At 35.2% G+C, this 15000-nt stretch overlaps 1 long non-coding RNA gene across 1 annotated transcript in view; it reads left to right on the top strand.

The window, feature by feature from the left end:
- The window catches only part of LOC128251533 (uncharacterized), a 14140-nt gene extending 1892 nt beyond the window's left edge, over nucleotides 1-12248 (top strand). Inside the window, exons 2-3 of the long non-coding RNA XR_008267163.2 lie at nucleotides 10456-10603; nucleotides 11529-12248. This is a non-coding gene — a long non-coding RNA (uncharacterized LOC128251533). The remainder of the gene's footprint in view (nucleotides 1-10455; nucleotides 10604-11528) is intronic.
- The last annotated feature ends 2752 nt before the right edge of the window (nucleotides 12249-15000 follow it).

Raw genomic sequence — 15000 nt, 5'->3', positions numbered from 1 at the left:
TAAGGCGATGCTGGCAACGATCACACTCAAATGGTGCTTTTTATGTGCCACCGACATGGGAGCCAATCCGTGGCCCTGGCAACGATCACACTCGGATGTGCTTTTAACGTTCCTCTGACACGAGTGCCAATCAGGCAGTACTGTCATCGGCCATGTCAGCGATTTTGATTTGATATATATATTCTTTTTATCCTTTTATTTGTTTGTCATTTGACTGCGGCCATGCTGGAGCACTGCCTTTATATATATATATATATATATATATATGTGTGTGTGTGTGTGTGTGTGTGTGTGTGTGTGTGTGTGTGTGTGTATATATATATATTATTTAATAGACACAATATGTGTTTTTATGCATTACTAATAGTTACTTGCACTGAGATCCTTTCAAACAATGTATTATACCATGTTTAACATCTCGGCACAGTCATTGTGTCATGTGAGCTGTGCCTGATGATTGTGCCGAGATGTCAGACATATTTTAATACATTTTTTGCCATGTTCTCAGTGCAAGAAACAATTAGTAGCACATAAAAAACATATGTTGTGTTTATTAAATAGCATTATCTTTCTCTAGATGGAGTACTTTTTAGTTGATCTTACCGTCATGGAACAGTACATTACACACACACACACATATACACATTCATACAACTGCCTTCTTTCATTTTCTGTCAATCAAATCCACTCACAAAGCTTTGGTTGACCCAAGGCCATAACAGAAGACACTTGCTCAAGATGCCATGAAGTGGAATTGAACCTGAAAAAATTGATATGCGTAATGAAAGAATTGAGTTTGAAACTTTTATGTCTTTCCAACACCATGGAGAGTGTGTATTCTATTTATATAAATATAAATTCTACTTTGTCTTCTCATTAATTAAGTGCATATGCAGGTGAGTGGGGGGGGGGGGGGAAGCATTTCCTCGATATATCTGGGTGGTGGGGTGGAGAACTGGTGTTCGTCACTTTGAGAACTATAGCATGAGAGGATGTGACTCACGGATGAGTTGATACAAGATTGAATGTATTGAGAAAATATACTTTAGTCTCGACCTGTCCAACTCATATCAGTGCAGGGAAAATGGATCTCAAAATAGTAATGGTGGTGGTGGAGGTGATGGCAATGGTGGTGGTGGTGGTGGTGGTGGTTGTGTTGCTGTTTATGATATGCACAAATACAGAAAATTAAAAAAAAAAACCCAGTGGTGAAACTTTTTACAGGTGGTGCCTTCTGAACAGCTATCATTAACACACCTACTCTCACTCTCTCTCTCTCTTACACACACACACAATTACACATATTTGTTAGTATGTAATTTACAACAGTTTCCTCATGTTTACTCAGTACAGGCAAGGCCTGTATAGACATACTCAAGTACTTTACAAATATTTATATCCATTAGCCCAAACAGACAATGTATTCTGTACTTCATCTTAAATAGATCTTTCATACATTTGAAAGAAGATATCTGCAAAGCATCTTTAACCTATGATACTTGATAAACATCACGTAGGTTTAGAGACAGTATTTACAATTAGCAAACACTAAGTTTTAGTTAAATATGCAATCCAATTATTTTTTACATAGTATATCATCAGCTAAGATAGTCATTCAAATCATTTGTGTATTGTTTAATACTTCTAGAAGCAATTTCAACAATAAATAATTAACACTGGATTTATAATCAGCAACAATAAAGATAAGGTTTTAAATCATCTGAAAACATTTGTTTTGAGCAACTTTATTTCATGCTGTTAATTTACAGATACAAATCATCTTTTGTCAAACAATGAATTGTTGGTTAATTTAGTTATTTTTGCAGTCAACTCCGATTTTGCCTGTCTGAATTCCTTTCATAAAAATAATATGTATTAATAGCTTTTTTTACTAACAACATAGAAATTTTTTTTTTTCTTGTTAAGTCAAACACAAAGAAATCTACTCATCAAAAAATTGATTTTTTCCCCAGTTTTTCACAATCCAGAAATACATTTAACATAACAGACTATTTACACTCTACAGACTGATGTAAAACATACCTGGATTATTCTGGAACAAAATGGAGAATTTGTATAAATAATATGATCTTAAAATAAATGTGCTTTATTGCATTTAGTAAAAGAAAAAGAAAAAAGAATTTTGTTTTACCAAAAATACTACAAAACTTATTATAACATATGATTCTCAATAATTTCATTCAGCTTTTCTTTTCTTTTTCAATCAAAAGCCAAAACAGTAAAAATATTTTTGAAGAAACCAAATTTTTATCTCATAGTGAGCTTCAGTAACTTATGTACAAAACCTCAAATAAATACCAACTACTTCTAAGTTAATACAGACTCGTTCATGTCCACAAACAACATTTGATGAATAATTACATTAATTTACAGAATATATATACACAGTTGTTTCCATTTGAAATGCTCAAGTTCTGAAAATATAAAAATCTTGATCTGTAGAAGCATGAATAAAAGGATTTATTGCAAAATTTTATGAAGGAAATATTGAACTTTGTACATGTGTTTAGTAAACATCAGTTATGAAAGATGTTTAAGAGATGGATTCACAAAACCTTTGGTAGAGATGGTAAAGGTTTTGCATAAGCAGTGAAACTGTTCTTCATAGGTAAATTCCATGGCTGTGATGATATGCTAGGTGTATCATTCTTTTCTCGTGAAGATTTTAAATCAATAACGTCATTGCTTGAGTTTTTCTGACCAAAATTTGATGATTGGGAGGGAGTACCGATAAATATATTAATACCTTTAGGTCTATGAAATTTCTGCAGGAAAGATTTCCTATCTTTGTTTTGGAACTGCTCAGCTTTGGAGGAAATATGACCTGAAGAGCATAAATAGAAAACATGTGATAAGACTGAATGCGATAGTAACAAATAAATTTATGCAATTGAATCATTATAAATAAATAGAAATGTCTGCTATTGTTTCATTTCCCATTAACAAATGACAAGTTGATCACATTATTTTTCAAATATACAGACAAAAGTATACTTGGACCGATTTATAAACAGTTATAACAACTGTTTCACATGTCTATTATCTTTTATCTTGTACTTGTTTCAGTCATTAAACTGTGGCCATGCTGGAGCACTGCCTTGAAGAATTTTTAGTTGAATGAATCAACTCCAGTACTAATTTTTTTCTTATTGGTCTCACTTACTGGTCTTCTATTGGTCTCTTTTGCTGAACTGCTAAGTTATGGGGATGTAAGTACACCAACACACGTCAAGCAGTGGTGGGAGACAAACTCAGACTCAAAGACACACACATGCATGCAAGTGCACACACACACACCACACACACACACACACATATGTGTGTATATATATATATATATATATATATACATACATACACCCCCTAACACTCACATGTATATATGTATACAATAGGCTTCTTTCACTTTTCATCTACCAAATCCACTTACTGTCTGCTTGGCTTGAGGCTGTAGTGGAAAACACTTGCCCTAGGCGCTACACAATGGGACTGAACCCAGAACCATGTTGTTGGACAGCATGCGTCTTACCATATAGCTGTGCCTGTGCATAGTTTTAAATGTGTATTGTCATATATTTATGATACTTGTGTGTATGTGCATATATATTTCTCTCTCTCTTTATATATATGCATATATACAATAATAATAATAATATTAGGGACAAAATCCAAAGTTCATGAAACTTGGTTTTTTCCCTAAAACTATATATGCATATATACATGTACATGATGTTGATGATGATTATTATAATAATTATTATTATTGTCTTTGCACAGCTTCTAACACTGGAGATGTACTACAGTGTCAGCTGTTCACTACCAGTGAACTAAGGTAACACCTCTTATTTTTCGAGCACCTTCCAGAGTATTCGAGCGGTTCCAAGCAGTGCTGTTTTCTGCAAGTGCTCCACCCTTATTGCAGCCTCTATTTGTTCCACATAGTTCTCAAGATTTTTGCTCACTGTTCCCAGGGCTCTGACAATTATTGGTACTATTGCTACCTTTTTCATCGACCACAACTGCTTAACTTCCCAAGCTAACTTGTCATATCTCTCGACTTTTCTTTCTTCCTTATCGCATACCTTGTTGTTAGCTGGGCATTCTATAGCTATGATCCAGCATAGTTTGTTTTCTTTCTCAATTAAGGCTATGTCCGGCTTCCTATTCTCTATCTCATGGTTGAACTGAATCATAAAATCCCATAGGATCTTTGCATTTCTATTTTTGACGATGCCTTCAAGACTAACACACCACACTTTTTCAGTCCAAACTCCATTCTGATATCAGCACTGAAGGTATACACCGTATCAATGAGGGAATTGACTTGGGCTTCATCTTTGCCACAAAGTTTGAGGTCATCCATGAAAAACAAATGGTTGACTTTTTGTTGGCAGCTTTTGAATACATACCCAGCTTTTGCTTTCCTCAGAATCAGTGTTAGTGGTATCAAGCACAGTACAAATATCAGTGGGGACAGGTAATTATTATTATTATTATTATCATTATCATTATTATTACTGTTATTATTATCATCATTATTATTATCATCATTATTATCATCATTATTATTATCATCATCATCATCATCATCATTATTATTATTATTATTATTATTATTATTATTAAATTAGAATAAAAATGACTTGTTACAACTGGCCAGATTTTGCTGCTCATTTGAATTTATCAAATGAATGAAGACTTTCTTTCGGTTGATGGAATTTATATTTTTATAGTGGAAGGGATTACTGGAAAACAGTTTTTCTTAAAAGAAATTATTTATTATATTGAATGAGGTGGATAGTTGAATTCTGGTAAATTAGAGAACACTGAACAATGACTAAAATATATATTATACAATGAGCATAACATGTAGATCACACGAGAGGAACAAGTTTTAACATGGTGTATTAGTTTAATGCTTAAAAAAGAAGAGAAAGAATTGTGATGTTTCAGATGCCATTCCTTCATCAGAAAAATACAAAAGAAAAGGTGGTAGAAAAGTAAAAAGAATGAGGAAAGGTGGTTGGGGAGGAAAAAAGGAGGAAGGGGTTAGAAGAGAGGAAGAGGTGGGATGGCACAGAGAAAAAGAAATTAAATTATTTAGGAGACTGTAGATGAAAATATATGATTGAAGGGGTGTGAGTAAGGAAGGAAGATAAAGAGAATAGGTAATGACTTGTGTCTTTGGAAAAAGAAGTAAAAGGGCACAGAAATATATTTCAATTGTAATGAAGGGAAAAATAAAAATATATAAAATTTCAAAAATAAAGTAAATAATATTAATTTAGTAATATACTGCTATAATTAGGGGTTTATAAATTAGTAATACTGATGAACAAAACAGATGAAAAAAATATATCTACATTATTCTTTTACTATTTTGCTTATTGTGTCATTTGACTGTGGCCATGCTGGAGTACTGCATTGAAGGGTTTTAGTTGAAAAAAATTGACCTCAGGACTTATTTTTCAAGCCTAGTACTTATTCTATCAATTTCTTTTGCTGACCTGCTAAGTTACAGAGAAGTAGACACATCAACACTAGTTGTCAAGCAGTGATAGAGAGGGACAAACACAGATACAAAGACACACCCACATATATATATATATATATATATATATATATATATATATATACAACAGGTTTCTTTCAGTTTCTGTCCACCAAATCCACTCATAAGTCTTTCGTTGGCCTGACGCTATAGTAGAAGACACTTCCTCAAGGTGCCACACAGTGGGACTGAACCCAGAACCATGTGGTTGGGAAACAAGCTTCTTACCACATAGCCATGTCTATGCCTAAATTATGTCCACATTTTTAGAAGGAATAGAGGCTGAAAAATTTTTTTACACAAGTATTGGAAGAACAAATTGCTGACACACACCAGGAGAGTAGTATTGGAGAAGCTGTGTATAAAAGAAGAAGGGGGGGGGGACAAAGAAAAGCAGATTAAGAAGATGAGGGAGGGAAAGAGAAGGAGGAAGAAGAAGAAGAGAAATGGGTAGGCACATTGGAGGTGTTGTTGTTATTGGTGGTGGTGGTGGTGGTGGTGGTAGTAGTAGTAGTAGAGATGGAAGAAGAAGATGAGGAGGGGGTGGAGGTATCTCAGTGGAGAGAGTAGTAGTAGAAGGCAGAGTAGGTAGAAGTGTAAGGAAGGAGTAGGAGAGTAAGAATGGGAGGAGGGGAGGATTATTCTGAAGAATGGTGGAAAGGCTAAAGGAAATTGATAGGAGTAAAAATTAAGACAAAAGTATCTTGCTGTTTGTTTAGGACAGGAAGGGCCTATTTGATTGATCGAGACAACTTTACTGGAATTTGAATTTTTGAATGTTGATGTCCTATGGCATCATCAGACAGATTTTAATTTTTGTCTATGACTTATGTATACACTTTCGATTTTTTGATTTTCTTCAGTTCTTAAACTTGCAGCTATGCTCAGGAACCACCTTGAGAGTTTCAATCAATCAATTTAAACCCTGTACTTATTTAAAAGTCTGTTATTATTCTACTGGTCTCTTTTTTTGTTGAGTTGCTAAGTTATGAGAGCACAACGAACTAACATAGGTTGACAAATAAAATGTCACACACATAAACATCACACTGGCACTCCATCTGTTATGATGATGAGGGTTCCGGTTTATCCGATCGATGGAATAACCTGCACGTGGAATTAATGTGCAAGTGGCTGAGCACCCCACAGACACATGTTCCCTTTAGTATAGTTCTCAGGGATGTTCAGTATAGCACAGAATGTAGCAAGGCTGACCCTTTGAAATACAGGTGCTACTCATTTTTGCCAGCCAAGTGGACTGGAGCAACATGAAATAAAGTGTCTTGCTCAAGGATACAACATACCACCAGGTATTGAACTCATGTCCTTAAAATCATGAGCTAAATACCCTAATCACTAACCGACCACATGCCATACACACACACACACACACTTTTGTATATGTTTGTGTATATGTATGTATACACATAAACAGATGGGCTTCCACACAGATCCCATCAAACAAAACCTTCACAAAATATTGGTCAGATCAGGACTATAATTGCCCCAGGTGCAGAGCAGTGAGGCTGAACCTGAAACCACATGCTTCTAAAACAGGTTTCTTAACGTCACATGCATTGTGTTTATTTTAACAGTTTTTCTGTTTTTAATGAATACTACTTATTAATCTCCACTTTTGTGAGGAATTCCACAGAATATTGAAGTATTGCCTACAAGCATTCACCTATTTAAATTTCTTTTATGTTGTACGGTGTAGTGCATTGCAATTGCCCCTTGTTGTTAGTACACAATGAGCCATAGAACAATAGAGACACAAATAAAATGCAATACGCCAGACCCATTACAATACATAAGTCACACATAAATTACAACCTATAGTATTGATGAACACATTATCTAAAACCCCATAAAACACAGCACACTAAATACATGAGCCAAGCTATAGAAGCACAGGAATAATATACTACAAAAGCACAAATATTTGAGAACTTCCTTATCAGTGCCATCTTATCAGTAACAAACTATGAGCTTCTATGCATGCTAACAAGCCACTAATGACTGATGTGATCACTAAATTTGATTGCAAACATGGAAGTTGTAGTCATCTTGACTACTGTTATATTTACTGTATAAAGGTACTTTTGTTTTTATCTATGGTAATTATAATCCCCTGAGCAAAGCAGTGCTCTGGTGTCTATAATATACAAGGGTGTGCTGTAAAGTTCCTGGCTTTGGATAAAAAAAAATACATGAAGATCAGTTAATTGTAATTTTATTCAACATATTCCCCTCTCAGATTCACACACTTATTGCAGTGGTCCTTCAGTTTTTTTTTATAAGCCCAACCCTGTAAAAGAACTTAGAAGGTTGGGCTTCCAGCCAGGCCTTTCACAATACCCTTAAAAACAGGAACTTTTCAGTATCCCCTTGTATATTTATTGACAGTGGGTCACAGCATACATAAACTAGCATTGGGCCACAAGAAGCTGTGGTGCCCTGGTTGACTTTCTTGTGTTCATATGTGTTAGCATGGCACAGCATTTACTAGCTTATACAATAACAGTGTGCAACAAGGAGCAAATATAATCTGTTACAACATGCTGCATAAAATAAAAGTAAAAGGAAAGACATTAGTTGACAACACAGTTGGCTATAGACTTGGATAGATAAAAGTTTTTGTAAAATATATTTCATGTAGTACAAACATTATCTTCTTTAGAACAATACATTGTGTACAATGGCTAGATGTGTTTAAGATATCAAAAAATGACAGCCTACTCTGAGTTTCTTCCAAGACTTTGCCATTTGTATTATTTTTGAGAGTCATGAAAAATACAAACTAGGGTGAAAATGACAGTAGACTGTTAACTTTTGGTATAATAAGCATGCATTCACACACACACACAAGCAAACACACACACACACAAACACATTCATATCTCTTTCTTCCTCTTTCTCTCCATATATATATATAAAATCTAAGATTCCATAAGTCAGCAAAATATGCACTTATAAATATGTCAATAGATACATAGGCAGAGGCATGGTTGTGTGGTAAGAAGTTTACTTCCCAACCACATGATTCCTGGTTCAGTCTCACTGCATGGCATCTTGGGCAAGTGTCTTCTACTGTAGCCTTAGGCCAACCAAAGCCTTGTGAGTGGATTTGGCAGAGGAAACTGAAAGAAACCTATTGTGTGGCATTAGGAATGGCATCCAGCTGTAGAAACTCTGCCAAATCAGATTGGAGCCTGGTGTAGCCATCTGGTTCATCAGTCTTCAATCAAATCGTCCAACCCATGCTAGCATGGAAAGAGGACGTTAAACGATGATGATGATGATGATTTATGTGTGTGTCGTTGTGTCTGTGTTTATCCCCCCACCGTCACTTGACAACTGATGTTGGTGTGTTTATTTTCCTGAAACTTAGCAGTTCGGCAAAAGAAACTGATAGAATAAGTACTTGGCTTACAAAGAATAAGTCCTGGGGTCGATTTCTTCGACTAAAGGTGGTGCTGCAGCATGGTCACAGTCAAATGACTGAAATATGTAGAAGAGTATAAAAGAATATATTGATCAAAGTATTCAGAGTTGTGGATCCACATCAGCCAATCTTATCAATCAGCTTTGCTAGCTTATTTAATATCCAGTGTGAATTGGCTGAAATGAATTTGTAATACTGTATACATTGTTTAATATATATATATCATGCAAGAAGCACGTATACCAGTTCCACATAGGAAAGTACCCATCTGGGGCCATGTAAAAAGTCCTTGTGTCAGTGCCAGGTATAAAGTACCTGTGCTGGTGCCACATATAAAGCACCCATGTTGTGCCACCTTTGCTGGTATCACATAAAAAACCCAGCAAGTGCCTGGCATTAGAAAGGGTATCCAGCCATAAAAACCATGCCAAAACTGACGATTGAAGCCTGGGCAACTCTCTGGCTGGCCAGCTCCTGTCAAACTGGCCAACTTATGTGTGCATGGAAAATAGATGTTAGATGATGATGATAACAATGATAATGATGATAGGTATATATATACAGAGAGAGAGAGAGAGATACACCATATGTATATTTATGATAATTACATACATAGAAATTTTCATACTGGTAATACTGTCATCATCATCAACATCACAATCAACCCAAATGAGTACCATCAATATCATAATTATGCAATACATTTTAATGTGTCTGTTTTTCTGTGAAATATAGACTAAACACATCACTAAACATGTCTGTCTCCCAGTTGTTGCTATACTTGAGAATTCTTTTAATTTTCCATATGTATGAGAGTACATTTCATGCCTTTCATAGCAGACCAACACTGTTACTACTATTGATTATTAAATTTCTCAAACCAACTATCAATGTCATATATCCATTCCACTTGATTGTTCTTTCCAGCAAATAAAACCTTACATTTATGATTCAGAGCAGCTTCATTTCAGTAAAATCTCAGGCTCAAATTACACACAAATACTATATATTATATTAAATATCCTCTCAGCACTTTCTTTTATTTTTTATTTTTCGCAGTTTTTAAAACACACTCATCAATGTCATTATATAAATTTCTGAAATATAGATACAAATTCTGACTTAATTTAACTGCATTTTGAGAAAGAATTGCAAAGTTCTTGAAATTTCATACAGGGTAGTGTAGTGTAGATTTAAATTATTATTGTAATACAGGAGAATCTTGTTTAATTACTGCTCCATTACAAAATATGAACTTGTTATCTGTCTTATAATGTATCAGGAAGTTGAACATTGTCTTTAAGATTTTCATATTACTTTCAATATCTCTGATCTGTTTTTCTTATGAATGAAATTTACCTCTGTATTAAGAAGTTTTGCTTACTAATAATGTTAATAATGATTGCACCAGGCACTCAAATTTTTTTTCCAAAACCAGGTGAAGGTCACTCTCCTCCACTGTTCTTTTGGCCGAAACACCTGGGAGACAATTGGCAAGGACTGCCCAAAATGGTGACATGTCATCATCAAGGGAATGGGCCAAATGGAAAAAAACAGACGTCTAGAGGCAGAGATCAGATGTCAAAGTGAGTAACTTGCAATTCTTTGTCCCCCACCAAACCTCCCTTGCGCTAAATGCCCTTGGCTCCTCTATATCACTCTTGACTTGAACAGCCACCTCAGGTACTGACACCTTTTGCACCCTTCAGAATAAAAAGGCTCAATCACTCACTACAGATTAACTACTTGACAAAAGCAATGATGGATGCTGTTTTGAGTTCAGTCTTACCATACATCAACTTAGCAAGTATTTTCTGCCATAGCATTCAGTAAGCTAAAGTATTATGTGTGAAACTTAGTTCATAAAAACTGAGAAAGGCTATCGGAGAAGATCTTCCTATTTCTGTCTGGTTGACTTAGACATCTAGTTTAACACAAATATTTAGCCCTTGGAGGTTATTTAGCAAACAATGTACATACTGTTGAAAACATATATACTAGCTGCCAATCTGAGGATTATTTATTCCCTTCCAGCCATCAGCTTTGAAGCCCTTAAAAGAGCCTGTGGACATAGACCTTCCCTACCCTTTTGATATAAACCTGCCTAAAACCACCCTGGTGCTACGATACAAAGTTCATGTTTTAAAGTGGATTAAATTAAAAACTTCCATCATCATTTCATGCTAAATTATGTTCCAAACAAGCTTAAGAATGATCAAAATATTTTACTAAATTCTTCATTATTTTAAAAGTTGAACTGAAACAAAGTATGTTTATCATTTGGCTGACTAGGCTTAAATAACCAGAAATTGGCTCATTCACAGTGTTTTCTACAAGTGGTCACAAGACCTGATCACGTGAAGGTATATACATCAATCGAGTCTTTCTGGTTTTATGCAGGCTATCAAATCCCATCACATAACAGACCAGCCTGGCACAGGAAAATTATGTTTGTTCACTGAAGCCTATCCACAAGCTTAAATAGAATGTTTTGCTCTTGTTTTTCTTCAGTGAGGTGGGAAGACATGATTGAGTTTGGATCAATGTGGACATTACACCTATAAACAGCGTGGATTTGAGAGACTCCAAAAACTCATGGCAAGTATTTCTGTTCTTGTTCTGCTCAGCACACATCACCAAGTTCCAACTAAATGAGAAAAAATGTGTATATTTTCTTCTAACAGTATCATTCGAGATGTACCAACATTTGCTGTACTGATTCACTTAGCGGTCAACTAAAATGTAGCAGCTAATTGCAACTCATTTTCTTGTATTTCTTTCCATTGTTTATACATGACTCATTAGAACCAAGAACTTGTAACTATACCAGGGCCAGAGCTACGCTAACTACGCTGCTAAAGTTGCATGGTATTTTGATATCAATTTTTCTCTTTAATAAGACCGTGCCAAAGTCTTTTACTTTTCTTATAGCAGAACACCAGCATTTATTAGTGATATCGCCCTGAGTTAGTGATATCTTCCTGGTATAGGCCACAACAGAATTTATCATTTTCTGCTTTCTGAATGGTGAAAATGTGCTTGCTATTGTTAAGTATAATAAATATGTCTAGTTCTGATTTTGATGTTGTCAAAGAAGTAATGTACAATTGAAGAAACTTGCTACATCTAACAAAGGAACATCTTTCTATGTACTCATTTGACTTGCTAGAATTTACAGTCAAATATTCTTCAAATCATATTCTGGCATCTAAAAAAAGGAAAGGATGCATTAGACAATCTAGTGTTTTATATATATATATATATATATATATATATATATATATATGCAACAAGTTAAAAATAATGGTCATTGCATATTTTTCCTTTATTGGAGCAAGTTTGACTTACAGTTATTTCCAGTGGTTATTATAGATATATTACTGATGCGTTTACTCAATTGGTCTACTGATCAATTGAGGAAAATTGAACAACCTAAGAAAATGAATGCTACTTTCATCAGAATCAGTTCTAGTTATAGCAAGCAGAATTATATATATATATACATGCATATATTTATATGTATACGTGTAGTAGTGTGTGTGTGTGTAGGAAAAAAACGTGATAGCCATGGCTGGAATGCATCTGAATATAGTTCTACCCAAACAGGGCTGACTGGGGGGAGGTAAACATCAACTTACTACACCCATCAAGGCAGGGGAGGGGCCTTTATGTAATCACGTGGCTTTCAATATACAGCTAAATATATCTCATACATATCACATTTTGCAATCCTAAAATTCAACCGATATAGAGAGCAATGTAATTCCACAATATCACACAGATGAGATGGTCATGTGTGGATTGAGATCAATAAGAAACAGAGTCAAAAACTGGTGTCTATATAATTGTCTTGTATGTACACTTGAAAGCAGTGTCATGAATAGTATTGCTACAACCTAGTAACTAACACCAGTAACAGGAACAAAAAAAAAAAAGAAGACTTAAGAGGATTTATTAGACATCAAATTAAATAAATAAACCAAGTGTACATTTTAAATTTGTGAAGTTTCTCAGTGTTTTGAATCAATGACCATGAAAATTTGGAGGTTAGTTTGGTGTTAAAGAATATATTTTTTTAAAGAGTAGAGATCGAAGTTCTTCAGCACGAGATGTATTTGCTTTTATTGAGTTCATCAAACATCACAAAACATTATATTTGCTTGATCTAGGTTAAAAGGTATATGTGTGTATATATATATATGTGTGTGTGTGTACATAGATAGATAGATGTATATACATAAGTATGTATGTATGTATGTATGTGAAGGCGCATGGCTTGGTGATTAGGGCATTCGGCTCACGATTGTAAAGTCGTGAGTTCAATTCCTGGCGACACGTTGTGTCCTTCAGCAAGACACTTTACTTCACGTTGCTCTAGTCCACTCAGCTGGCAAAAATGAGTAGTACCTGTATTTCAAAGGGCCGGCCTTGTCACGCTATGTGTTACGCTGAGTCTCCCTGAGAACTACGTTGGGGGTACACGTGTCTGTGGATTGCTCAGTCATTTGCATGTTAATTTCACATGCAAGCTCTTCCATTGATCGTATCAGCTGGGACCCTCGTCGTAACTAACGGAGTGCTCCTATGTATATCTATATCTATCTTACCTATCTCTCTTGCTCTCTCTTTCTGTCCACACACACACATATATATATGTATATAAATAAGTAAAAATTGATGGACAGGTGTCAATCCATTACAGCCATTTCTATTCGTTTTATTCTGATCTAACCAGGTGACTCAACTTACTCAACTGAAGATAACAATGACAACAGCAATGATGCTGGTGATAGTGGGGGTGGTGTGTGTATGGTGAAGATATTAATAATTATGGTTTCTAATATTGGCTCAAGACCAGCAGTTTTGAGGGTTGAGGGAAATTGATTAGATATACCCTAGTATTTGAAGGTGGCGAACTGGCAGAAACGTTAGCACGCCGGGCGAAATGCTTAGCAGTATTTCGTTTGCCACTGCGTTCTGAGTTCAAATTCCGCCAAGGTCGACTTTGCCTTTCGTCCTTTCGGGGTCGATAAATTAAGTACCAGTTACGCACTGGGGTCGATATAATCGACTTAATCCATTTGTCTGTCCTTGTTTGTCCCCTCTGTGTGTAGCCCCTTATGGGCAGTAAAGAAATAGGTATTTCGTTTGCTGTTACGTTCTGAGTTCAAATTCTGCCAAGGTCGACTTTGCCTTTCATCCTTTCGGGGTCGATAAATTAAGTACCAGTTATGCACTGGAGTCGATGTAATTGACTTAATCCCTTTGTCTGTCCTTATTTATCCCCTCTATGTTTAGCTCCTTGTGGGCAATGAAGAAATAAGTATTTGACTGGTACTTATTTTATCCACCCTGAGTAGATGAAAGGCAAAATCAGCCTTAGCAAAACTTGATACCAAGGAAAAATGCCAATGGTGATAACTAAGATAACAAAGATAGAAAGAAACAAAAATATAAAACAAAACAATGGTGATCAAATAATAAGACTAATGTTTTAATATTGAACACATTCCTTTAGTTGTATATATGAGGAGTGATGAAAAGTTCCTGGCTTTGAGTAAAAGAAAATACAGGGGGATCAGTTAATTATGATTTTATTCAGCATATTCCCCTCTCAGATTTACACACTAATTGCAGGGGACCTTCAGTTTTTCTAAGCCCTGTAAAAGAACTAGGAAGATTGAGCTTTCAGCCAGGTCTTTCACGATACCCTTTAAGCCAGGAACTTTTCAACAGCCCCTCATATAGCCTTTTGTAATATCAAAGTGAAACAATCTAGCTATTCTACTCATTCCTATGTAACAGAAGGCTCGTGATTTCTTCAGGAAGTATATTTTTGTATACAGCAATATATGCAGAATTTGGAAATGCTATCAATAACTAAAAACAGAGGAGATTTTATATTACTTGAATAAGTTCCATCTATCCACACACAAACACAAATACAATGATGGAGTGGGAAGAATGACAAGCTAAGATTTAT

Source organism: Octopus bimaculoides, chromosome 14, assembly GCF_046866305.1.
Source record: "Octopus bimaculoides isolate indiv1 chromosome 14, ASM4686630v1, whole genome shotgun sequence".
Taxonomy (NCBI): domain Eukaryota; kingdom Metazoa; phylum Mollusca; class Cephalopoda; order Octopoda; family Octopodidae; genus Octopus; species Octopus bimaculoides.
Note: the sequence above shows the minus strand (reverse complement) of the source record. Positions and strands in the feature narration are given on the sequence as shown.